The sequence below is a fragment of the Nerophis lumbriciformis genome, linkage group LG33 (assembly GCF_033978685.3).
Source record: "Nerophis lumbriciformis linkage group LG33, RoL_Nlum_v2.1, whole genome shotgun sequence".
In the NCBI taxonomy this organism is placed as follows: Eukaryota; Metazoa; Chordata; class Actinopteri; order Syngnathiformes; family Syngnathidae; genus Nerophis; species Nerophis lumbriciformis.
Window position 1 is genome coordinate 9207501 of NC_084580.2, and position 12471 is coordinate 9219971.

The 12471-nt window shown below is 38.1% G+C and overlaps 1 protein-coding gene across 1 annotated transcript in view; it reads left to right on the forward strand.

Annotated features, from left to right (window-relative positions):
• Nucleotides 1-12471, forward strand: part of fbxl17 (F-box and leucine-rich repeat protein 17) — a 723645-nt gene that overhangs the window by 502736 nt on the left and 208438 nt on the right. The window lies entirely within an intron of this gene.

The following is a 12471-nucleotide window of genomic DNA, read 5'->3' on the forward strand; positions in this document are numbered from 1 at the left end:
ACAGTTTTAGTTTTGTTCTGCATAGCCTTCCCTAAGTTTCAATGCCTTTTCTTAGGGGCACTCACCTTTTGTTTATTTTTGGTTTAAACATTAGATACCTTTTTACCTGCACGCTGCCTCCCGCTGTTTCCGACATCTACAAAGCAATTAGCTACTGGCTGCCACCGACTGATATGGAAGAGTATTACACGTTTACTCTGCCGAGCTCTAGACAGCACCGACACTCAACAACAACACATCATTTGCAGACTATAATCACTGGTTTGCAAAAAATATTTTATAACCTAAATACACTGCAAAAACTGAAATCTAAGTAAGATGAAATATCTCAAATAAGGGTGATATTTGCTTGTTTTCTGTCTGATAAGATAATTCTTCTCACTAAGCAAATTTTATGTTACAGTGTTTTACTTGTTTTAAGGGTTTTGGTCCTAAATGATCTCAGTAAGATATTACAGCTTGTTGCTGAGATGTTATGACCTATTTTGAGTAAAACATGCTTTTACTGTTGCAAAGCTGTGTCATCAACACTCACAAGTATAAAACTACTTTTTTAAAGTTATAATTTCTTATTTCAAGCATGAAAAAAAAATCATGACTTTGACACAATTGTGTCTCATATTAAAACAGATGACAGCCAAATGGACTTTGCTGTATTATTTTTAATGAAACAAGAGAAAATACGTACTCATATAGTAATACAGTTGTTATTAGTGAGAACATACTTATTTTAAGGTATTTTTGGGTTCATTGAGGTTAGCTAATTTTACTTGTTTTGGAAAGTTCTTGACAAGCCACATTTTCTTGTTCTATTGGCAGATAATTTTGCTTAGTTCAAATAAAATACCCCTAATTTTTGTATTTTTTTGTTCTTGTTTTTGAACACTGACTTTTTGCTGTGTAGATGAAATTAGATAATCTCCCACGGCACACCAGACTGTATCTCACGGCACAGTGGTTGAAAAACACTGTTCTACAGTATCTCCTGTGAGCTGATTTGCTGACAAATACAGTAGGGAAAGGATTCATTTGGCCCCATTTCTGGGTGGATCTCGAGTGAGACAAACATTTTGCAATGCAGTCTGCTGAAAATGTGGAAAGCGCCACTCTACATAGCAACTGACACTGTGGTCAAAATTGGAATTGCCACAACCACATTTTAAGATATTCAACACTCTACTGCCATCTGGCAGCTAAAGTACATAGTGCCGCGCCCCCCCCCCCCCCCCCCCAATTTGTCACGTTTCATGTGTCAGGTAAATCGCGACAAATGGGGCCATATGAATTCCCCTTCTTACTGCACACCATCAGCAGCTTTTCTAGATATCCATGTACAAATGTCTGCCGTTAAAAAAAAAATCATTGCATATATTGACGATTACTGCTCATGCTTTTTTGCTTCGCCAAGTATGCTACACCCACACTCTTGGTCATGTTTTTCCATAATGCATTTCTTTAATTTAATGAGTATCTTCTGCTGCTTCTTCACAGCACTGTCCTTCACACTCACTTTCTTAGTTCCCATGATTGGAAAAACAAAGTCATCTCTTGATAGCTCTTAGCTAATTAAAGCACCACTGATAGTCACACACACACTAGGTGTGGGGAAAAAACACTCTGCATTTGACCCATTCCCTTCTTCCACCACATGGGAGGTGAGGGGAGCAGTAAGCAGCAGCGGTGGCCGCGATCGGGAATAATTTTGGTGATTTAACCCCCAACTCCAACCCTTGATGCTGAGTGCCAAGCAGGGAGGTATCCATCCATCCATCCATTTTCTACCGCTTATTCCCTTTGGGGTCGCGGGGGGCGCTGGAGCCTATCTCAGCTACAATCGGGCGGAAGGCGGGGTACACCCTGGACAAGTCGCCAACTCATCGCAGGGCCAACACAGATAGACAGACAACATTCACACTCACATCCACACACTAGGGCCAATTTAGTGTTGCCAATCAACTTATCCCCAGGTGCATGTCTTTGGAAGTGGGAGGAAGCCGGAGTACCCGGAGGGAACCCACGCAGTCACGGGGAGAACATGCAAACTCCACACAGAAAGATCCCGAGCCTGGGATTGAACCCAAGACTACCCAGGACCTTCGTATTGTGAGGCACATGCACTAACCCCTCTGCCACCGTGAAGCCCAGCAGGGAGGTAATGGGTCCCATTTTTAAAGTCTTGGGTATGACTCGGCCGGGGTTTGAACTCACGACCTATCGATCTCAGGGCGGACTCTCTAACCACTAGGCCACTGATGCGAGCTAGTGGTTTATTGGATGTTTTGGTCCGATTTTACGGGCTTCATTGTGACATTCGCTACGTCGACTAGCGGTGGGGTGGCTCGTAACCAACACTTTTGCTCGTAACCTAAAGCATACACTGCAAAAAAGAGCTGACAAAATATAAGATAAAAAGATTAGATTTTAGGAGGAAAAAAATGCTAAAAACTAGTGACATTTTTTGTCCATGCAGCAAGTTTATTTTACTTTATAAGACATTCTAAATTAAGATTTGTATAGGTAGAAATGATCTTAGACTTTTAAGAAGGAAATTAGTATTCTATTCTGAAAAGAAGCATTATTAAATGTGCAATACTTAAATCAGGCATCATCGGGACAATGGAGAAAATTTTAACACAATTTTCTATGTGGGGAAAACCAAAATATCTTATTTGAATAGTTGTTTTCTCGATTTTATACCAGAATAGACAAAATATAATTATGCATGCTAAAATTGAAATTATGATGTAAAGTCAATGACTAAAAATATGTAAATAGCTCTTAAAACTAGGGACATTTCTGGAAATAAAATTTTAAATCTTGGCAAGTGGCAGGTAATTTGCTGTGTAACTAGTACCACTGTATTTACACAAGCTTTCCGTGGGTCACTAAAAAGCACTAAAAGTCATTAAAATCGATTTTGCACAAATAAGTCATTGACATTAAAAAGTATTAAAACTTTCAATGCAATGAAATCTCACATGCTATTAGCTAATTACAAGTTGACGATTAAAGGCAGGCAGAAGTTCCATCCATCCATTTTCTACCGCTTATTCCCTTTTGGGGTCACGGGGGGCGCTGGAGCCTATCTCAGCTACAATCGGGCGGAAGGCGGGGTACACCCTGGACAAGTCGCCACCTCATCGCAGGGCCAACACAGATAGACAGACAACATTCACACTCACATTCACACACTAGGGCCAATTTAGTGTTGCCAATCAACCAAAATGTCTTTAGCCACGACGCCACCACAACTGGCAGCTGCTGCTACCACTACAGAAAAATACATTATTACCGTATTTTTCGGATTATAAGTCGCTCCGGAGTATAAGTCGCACCGGCCGAAAATGCATAATAAAGAAGGAAAAAAACATATATAAGTCGCACTGGAGTATAAGTCGCAATTTTTGGGAAATGTATTTGATAAAACCCAACACCAAGAATAGACATTTAAAAGGCTGTTTAAAATAAATAAAGAATAGTGAACAACAGGCTGAATAAGTGTACGTTATATGAGGCATAAATAACCAACTGAGAACGTGCCTGGTATGTTAACGTAACATATTATGGTAAGAGTCATTCAAATAACAATACTATATAGAACATGCTATACGTTTACCAAACAATCTGTCACTCGTAATTGCTAAACCCGATGAAATCTTCCTCTTTGGTGTCGCTTCTAAACAACTCTGCCAACTCCAAAGGTAGACAATGCGCCGCTTCCTCTTCTATCTTATTTGATATTTTACGGTAATGTGTTAATAATTTCACACATAAGTCGCTCCAGAGTATAAGTCGCACCCCCGGCCAAACTATGAAAAAAACTGCGACTTATAATCGGAAAACTACGGTAGATTAAAGGGGAACATTATCACCAGACCTATGTAAGCGTCAATATATACCTTGATGTTGCAGAAAAAAGACCATATATTTTTTTAACCAATTTCCGAACTCTAAATCGGTGAATTTTTTTGGCGAATTAAACGCCTTTCTACTATTCGCTCTCGTTGTGACGTCACATCGGGAAGCAATCCGCCATTTTCTCACTTTCGTCGGTGTGTTGTCGGAGGGTGTAACAACACGAACAGGGACGGATTCAAGTTGTACCAGTGGCCCAAAGATGCGAAAGTGGCAAGAAATTGGACAAAATTTGTTCAAAATACGAGGGTGTGGGGAAAGCTGACGAAATGGTCAGTCGTTTGTTCCGCACACTTTACCGACGAAAGCTATGCTACGACAGAGATGGCAAGAATGTGTGGATATCCTGCGACACTTAAAGCAGATGCATTTCCAACGATAAAGTCAAAGAAATCTGCCGCCAGACCCTCAGGAAAAGAGAGCGGATGAGGGTATGTCTACAGAATATATTAATTGATGAAAACTTTATTCATTACTCGCGGTTTTACGTAAATTATTATACATGAACTGTGTTTACCAATAATTTAGCTTAAAAACATTTATTTTTTTCAATCATTCGAGTACATTCGGGTAGTCTTGTGTAATGCAGTATTTTGTGTCTATTTAGGTATGGTTAACCTGAGTGCTGAAATCGTGGAAAAATATATGTTCTTAGCGCGCCTGAAATGGGCTGTCTGCACTCTCAAAGTGCATGTTGTTGCCAAATGTATTTCATATGCTGTAAACCTAGTTGATAGTTGTTAGTTTCCTTTAATGCCAAACAAACACATACCAATCGTTGGTTAGAAGACGATCGCCAAATTCGTCCTCACTTTCTCCCGTGTCGCTGGCTGTCGTGTCGTTTTCCTCGGTTTCGCTTGCATACGGTTCAAACCGATATGGCTCAATAGCTTCAGTTTCTTCTTCAATTTTGTTTTCGCTACCTGCCTCCACACTACAACCATCCGTTTCAATACATGCGTAATCTGTTGAATCGCTTAAGCCGCTGAAATCCGAGTCTGAATCCGAGCTAATGTCGCTATTCCTTGCTGTTCTATCCGCCATGTTTGTTTGTATTGGCATCAATATGTGACGTCACAGAAAAATGGACGGGTGTATATAACGATGGTTAAAATCAGGCACTTTGAAGCTTTTTTTAGGGATATTGCGTGATGGGTAAAATTTTGAAAAAAACTAAGCCACTGGGAAGTGATTTTTAATGGTTTTAACCCTTCTGAAATTGTGATAATGTTCCCCTTTAAAAAGTATTGTGAGCCAATTCAAATTTACTAGAGAGTAACAGTTAATGTAAACTTTTCAACGATTCAAGATCATCATATTCAAATGCTTACAATTGTGCCTATTCAAACAGTTGTGAGCTTTTAACTGTATATATAATAACTATTTGCAGTAGGACATTTGTTTTAAGTGGCATTAAAGAAGGCATTAACAATTAGATTTGCTGATACCTGTAAAAACCCTGTACAAAATAATTGCACACACACACAAATCTGGATAACAATATTATTATCATATGAAACATTCTGTTACGTATCTTTTGTCCACCTCAAATGAGTGGAGTGGCAGCAATGCCAACTCTTCATTGTTTTTCCTTTCCAATATGTATTTTGTCTATGTTCTTAATACTGTGCCCTGGTTTGAATTAAAAATGTATGAATTTGTTTTTTTTATAGTGCTGCTTTTGTAGTAATTGCTTATGTTGTTGGACAGAAATACTGTAATTCCACAGTGGAGTACTGTAGCTTTAAAACTATAACTGGATTTACTACAAATTTTGTCTCAAGTGACACCATTTCTATTTTTTTTTTTACCTTGGTGCCCAATTTGGGGGAAAGTTGCCAGATGGTCTACGGCCTAAGTGGGCAGATAGGACATACCCTGTCAACATGAGCCTGATTTAATCAAAATACATCGCTCAATTAGCTCCGTTTACCCACCTATTTATTACACAGGGTGTAAATTGGTTTAGACAAAAAACACCCACAGAAAATCAAAGCATTGGGCATTAAATATGTTTTAAGATTATAGATATTGAAATATTAACTAACTTTTGGGTCAAAAAGTGGGATGTTACTGAGGTAAGCATCATCTTGATAGAAACAATAGAAACATGACACATTTGGACTATTTTAATTTCATCCCTGTATTGTATTAATGCATCATGATGACACCTATTGTGTACATCCACAATGGGGAGCTGATTCTAAGTTACTAATCCTCGCCTCTGTGGCAGCAAATAAAGTACCGTCTTTTTCGGACTATAAGTCGCAGTTTTTTTCATAGTTTGGCCGGGGGTGCGACTTATATTCAGGAGCGACTTATGTGTGAAATTATTAACACATTACTGTAAAATATCAAATAATATTATTTAGCTCATTCATGTAAGAGACTAGACCAGTGGTTCTTAACTTTGTTGGAGGTACCGAACCCTTCTTTAGTGAAAAAAAAAAAAAAAAAAAAAAAAAAAAAAAAAAAATATATATATATATATATATATATATATATATATATATATATATATATATATATATATATATATATATATATATATATTTTTTTTTTTTTTTCAAATTAAAGACAAAGGTGCACAAAATGAACCATGCGCAAACATCACCTGCAAATCAGTGTGACTTCTGCTGTTGCCGTATCCGTAATACGCCGATAGGGAGAAGTTTTTATTTACACGATGAGTCGGATGTGTCTCGCCCTCCGCGGCAGAGGGTCCGCCGAACCCCTGAAGTTCGATCGAACCCAGGTTAAGAACCACTGGACTAGACGTATAAGATTTCATGGATTTAGCAATTAGGAGTGACAGATTGTTTGGTAAACGTATAGCATGTTCTATATGTTATAGTTATTTGAATGACTTACCATAATATGTTACGTTAACATACCAGGCACGTTCTCAGTTGGTTATTTATGCGTCATATAACGTACACTTATTCAGCCTGTGGTTCACTATTCTTTATTTATTTTAAATTGCCTTTCAAATGTCTAATCTTGGTGTTGGGTTTTATCAAATAAATTTCCCCCAAAAATGCGACTTATACTCCAGTGCGACTTATATATGTTTTTTTCTTTCTTTATTTTGCATTTTCGGCGGGTGCGACTTATGCTCCGGTGGTGCGACTTATACTCCGAAAATACAGTAATTGTTACACTTTGTCAGGACTTGATCTTTGGAGTTTGCTTTTCCAGGATGCAACGGAAAGTTGGCACGGGCGAGACGGGAATGGAGGTACATGATTTATTTATATTTATCAAAAAAAGGAATAAATGAAAGCGCGCACAGTGGCGGAGAATAAACTATGAAAAACAAAAGGACTATAAACATGGAACCAAAACTTACTGTGACAAGGGACATGAAGCAGGATCATAGAGGAATGGACAGAGCATAAATGTGGTGCGAGGTCGTCAGGCCGAACAACAGAAAATTAATTAACTTAAATACTATGGACATGATTAACGAAAACAGGTGCGTGACTCAAGACGTGAAACAGGTGCGTGACGTGACAGGTGAAAACTAATGGTTGCTATGGTGACCAGACAAGGGAGTGAAAAGACAGAAACTAAACAAAACATGACTTAAAACAAAACATGATAATACAGACATGACACACTTCAGGTTGAGAGCAGGACTGCTCCAGGCTCAATGGGGCCTACAATGTTTATTTGTTTAAAATTGTATATTGTCAAATGTTTTCTATACTTTTTTTAATTACACTCAATGGTATGCATGCATGGTATTAAACCAAATGCATGGGAAATAAATTGTTTAAAAAACATGTTTTAGTGCAAAATAAAAATGTTAACAACATAAAAACACAAAGTTGCAACATTCATTGCACCACTCTGATTGAGTTGTTGAGGTTCACTGTTAAAAGAAATGGAAATAGGCTACCGTATTTTTCGAAATATAAGTCGCAGTTTTTTTCATAGTTTGGCCGGGGGTGCGACTTATACTCAGGAGCGACTTATATGTGAAATTATTAACACATTACCGTAAAATATCAAATACTATTATTTAGCTCACTCACGTAAGAGACTAGACGTATAAGATTTCATGGAGTTAGTGATTAGGAGTGACAGATTGTTTGGTAAACGTATAGCATGTTCTATATGTTATAGTTATTTGAATGACTCTTACTATAATATGTTACGTTAACATACCAGGCACGTTCTCAGTTGGTTATTTATGCCTCATATAACGTACACTTATTCAGCCTGTTGTTCACTATTCTTTATTTATTTTAAATTGCCTTTCAAATGTCTATTCTTGGTGTTGGGTTTTATCAAATAAATTTCCCCCAAAAATGCGACTTATACATGTTTTTTTCTTTATTTATTATGCATTTTCGGCAGGCGCGACTTATACTCCGGTGCGACTTATACTCCGAAAAATACGGTATTTGTTACACTTCAGGTTGAGAGCAGGACTGCTCCAGGCTCAATGGGGCCTACAATGTTTATTTGTTTAAAATTGTATATTGTCAAATGTTTTTTATACTTTTTTAAATTACACTCAATGGTATGCATGTCTGGTACTAAACCAATTGCATGGGAAATACATTCTTTAAAAAACATGTTTTAGTGCAAAATAAAAATGTTAACAACATAAAAACACAAAGTTGCAACATTCATTGCACCACTCTGATTGAGTTGTTGAGGTTTACTGTTAAAAGAAATGTGGAAATAGGCTACCGTATTTTTCGGACTATAAGTCGCAGTTTTTTTCATAGTTTGGCCGGGGGTGCGACTTACACTCAGGAGCGACTTATGTGTGAAATGATTAACACATTACCGTAAAATATCAAATAATATTATTTAGCTCATTCACGTAAGAGACTAGACGTATAAGATTTCATGGGATTTAGCGATTAGGAGTGACAGATTGTTTGGTAAACGTATAGCATGTTCTATATGTTATAGTTATTTGAATGACTCTTACCATAATATGTTACGTTAACATACCAGGCACGTTCTCAGTTGGTTATTTATGCCTCATATAACATACACTTATTCAGCCTGTTGTTCACTATTCTTTATTTATTTTAAATTGCCTTTCAAATGTCTATTCTTGGTGTTGGGTTTTATCAAATAAATTTCCCCCAAAAATGCGACTTATATATGTTTTTTCCTTCTTTATTATGCATTTTCGGCAGGCGCGACTTATACTCCGGTGCGATTTATACTCTGAAAAATACGGTATATTTTAACCTTCTAAAAGTATTTGAGTGAATTAGGAAACATATGTTTATTGTATTGTAAGATTTTCTGTTAAAATAAAGCCAATATAGACATTTTTCGTATTTTCCTTAATTTGGAAAATTATCGATAATACATTTTGGTACCGTTTCCAAATTATTGGTATCGGGACAACCCTCCTGCCCAGTGTTAAAACGTATGTATTTGTTTACCCTTTCAGACCAATTTGGTGTCAGGTGACTTGGCTGAATATACAAAGAGAAACCATTTGATTTAGGCATTAAAATGGACCACCTACGGGTATTTTACAGAATGAAGGGGCCATTTAAATCGACAGCAAGAATTAGAGTGGCACTATTACGTCAGTTTGAAAGCCAATCCTGATGAGAAAACCTGCTGGGCCATTCTCTCAGTTGTAATCAGTCCCTTTTTTCACAGATCTGCACTGTACTAAAACTGCCTGGAGCCTTGGCGCGATCACACTACTGCTCTATATTGTTTTTGGGACTAGTTTGTGTTTGTGTGAGTGTGTGTGTGTGTGTGTGTGTGTGTGTGTGTGTGTGTGTGTGTGTGTGTGTGTGTGTGTGTGTGTGTGTGTGTGTGTGTGTGTGTGTGTGTGTGTGTGTGTGTGTGTGTGTGTGTGTGTGTGCGCTCACACTTATCTTACCCGCCGATGCCCACCTGCTTCATCCAGGAGACAAAAAGAGCGACCTCGCCACCTCAGTTCTTTACATATGGTAATTCCTCTTGAAGCGCGAGGCTGTCGACGACCTGTTACCTTGTCAGTCGCGGCCTCTCATGTACATCTGCGTCGATACAAGATAGAGCGAGGCACCTGTGGGAGAAGGCATGAACGAGGAGGATGGCTGTTGGGTAGCTTCAAATTGTCAGAAAGCGGGAATAATTAGAGCGCGCTCGCAGTGAGCTTTAAGACAAAAGTCCTTTGAAATCCTTTTTTTCACATTGACACTTATAGCTAACATCTGGGGCCTTTCAAATACAAACCCCGTTTCCATATGAGTTGGGAAATTGTGTTAAATGTAAATATAAACGGAGTACAATGATTTGCAAATCATTTTCAACCCATATTCAGTTGAATATGCTACAAAGACAATATATTTGATGTTCAAACTGATAAACATTTTTTTTTTTGCAAATAATCATTAACTTTAGAATTTGATGCCAGCAACACGTGACAAAGAAGTTGGGAAAGGTGGCAATAAATACTGATAAAGTTGAGGAATGCTCATCAAACACTTATTTGGAACATCCCACAGGTAAACAGGCTGATTGGGAACAGGTGGGTGCCATGATTGGGTATAAAAGTAGATTCCATGAAATGCTCAGTCTTTCACAAACAAGGATGGGGCGAGGGTCACCATTTTGTCAACAAATGCGTGAGCAAATTGTTGAACAGTTGAAGAAAAACCTTTCTCAACCAGCTATTGCAAGGAATTTCGGGATTTCACCATCTACGGTCCGTAATATCATCAAAGGGTTCAGAGAATCTGGAGAAATCACTGCACGTAAGCAGCTAAGCCCGTGACTTTCAATCCCTCAGGCTGTACTGCATCAACAAGCGACATCAGTGTGTAAAGGATATCACCACATGGGCTCAGGAACACTTCAGAAACCCACTGTCAGTAACTACAGTTGGTCGCTACATCTGTAAGTGCAAGTTAAAACTCTCCTATGCAAGGCGAAAACCGTTTATCAACAACACCCAAAAACGCCGTCGGCTTCGCTGGGCCTGAGCTCATCTAAGATGGACTGATACAAAGTGGAAAAGTGTTCTGTCGTCTGACGAGTCCACATTTCAAAATGTTTTTGGAAACTGTGGATGTCGTGTCCTCCGGACCAAAGAGGAAAAGAACCATCCGGATAGTTATAGGCGCAAAGTTGAAAAGCCAGCATCTGTGATGGTATGGGGGTGTATTAGTGCCCAAGACATGGGTAACTTACACATCTGTGAAGGCGCCGTTAATGCTGAAAGGTACATACAGGTTTTGGAGCAACATACGTATGTTGCCATCCGAGCAACGTTACAATGGGCGCCCCTGCTTATTTCAGCAAGACAATGCCAAGCCATGTGTTACATCAACGTGGCTTTATAGTAAAAGAGTGCAAGTACTAGACTGGCCTGCCTGTAGTCCAGACCTGTCTCCCATTGAAAATGTGTGGCGCATTATGAAGCCTAAAATACCACAACGGAGACCCCTGGACTGTTGAACAACTTAAGCTGTACATCAAGCAAGAATGGGAAAGAATTCCACCTGAGAAGCTTAAAAAATGTGTCTCCTCAGTTCCCAAACGTTTACTGAGTGTTGTTTAAAGGAAAGGCCATGTAACACAGTGGTGAACATGCCCTTTCCCAACTACTTTGGCATGTGTTGCAGCCATTAAATTCTAAGTTAATTATTATTTGCAAAAGAAAAATAAAGTTTATCAGTTTGAACATCAAATATGTTGTCTTTGTAGCATATTCAACTGAATATGGGTTGAAAAGGATTTGCAAATCATTGTATTCCGTTTATATTTACATCTAACACAATTTCCCAACTCATATGGAAAAGGGGTTTGTAGAAGGGTAGACATTTTCTGTTCACCTTTAAAACTCTGAGGTCTCTTTCTTCATCTATTTTGGAAAGAGGAAGACACATTAGGCTGGGATATACAGTATTTGTCAAACTGCACTGCATCACTACAATCTTTGGCTCAGGTGAAGGTACAGTCATCCCTCATTACATTGCACTTCAAATCTTCCGGCTTCACCATAATACAATTTTAAAGTTTTTTTTAATGTTTTTTTTTTATAATAGCCCTTTTTTTTAAAGCATATTCTACATGTTTTTGGCCTAAATTAAGTGTTAAAAAATCCTTAATGTCGTGACTGGTGAATCTACAGTCGTATTCAAAAGTTTACATACACTTGTAAAGAACATAATGTCATGGCTGTCTTGAGTTTTCAATCATTTCTACAACTCTTATTTTGTTTGTGATAGAGTGATTGGAGCACATACTTGTTGGTCACAAAAAACATTCATGAAGTTCGGTTCTTTTATGAATTTATTATGGGTCTACTGAAAATGTGACCAAATCTGCTGGGTCAAAAGTATACATACTGCAATGTTAATATTTGGTTACATGTCCCTTGGCAAGTTTCACTGCAATAAGACGCTTTTGGTAGCCATCCACAAGCTTCTGGTTGAATTTTTGACCACTCTTCTTGACAAAATTGGTGCAGTTCAGCTAAAATTGTTGGTTTTCTGACATAGACTTGTTTCTTCAGCATTGTCCAAATGTTTAAGTCAGGACTTTGGGAAGGACATTCTAAAACCTTAATTCATAGCC